Here is a 331-nt window from a genome sequence, read left to right on the forward strand (position 1 = left end):
TCACATGGTAGTGTGCTAGACCTGTCTCATAGAGGTTTGCAAAGCCAACTGTTAAATTTTCAGGAATTTTGCGTATAGGTTTTTTAACACAACCATTATTAGAAATTAAATTATATAAACGTAAGTAAATTATATTGTTAAAGAGGAATAAAAACTTAAGATTTGTTACTTTCTAATTGTATTACAGCATTTTACTACCCTCTATGGTCTTGAAGTTATTTATATCTTTGTTTTCGTGTCATGAAAATCCCAGATAATGGTGGGCCACTGTGATTTTCTTTCCAACTCCATAATCAGTAATCAGTGAGGCCACATTTATAGTGGGAAATCA

The 331-nt window shown here is 31.7% G+C and overlaps 1 protein-coding gene across 1 annotated transcript in view; it reads right to left on the reverse strand.

Annotated features, from left to right (window-relative positions):
• The window catches only part of STAP1 (signal transducing adaptor family member 1), a 34,537-nt gene that overhangs the window by 21,668 nt on the left and 12,538 nt on the right, over nucleotides 1-331 (reverse strand).

The sequence above is a fragment of the Otolemur garnettii genome, unplaced genomic scaffold (assembly GCF_000181295.1).
Source record: "Otolemur garnettii isolate 467f Iridium unplaced genomic scaffold, OtoGar3 scaffold00191, whole genome shotgun sequence".
Lineage (NCBI taxonomy): Eukaryota > Metazoa > Chordata > Mammalia > Primates > Galagidae > Otolemur > Otolemur garnettii.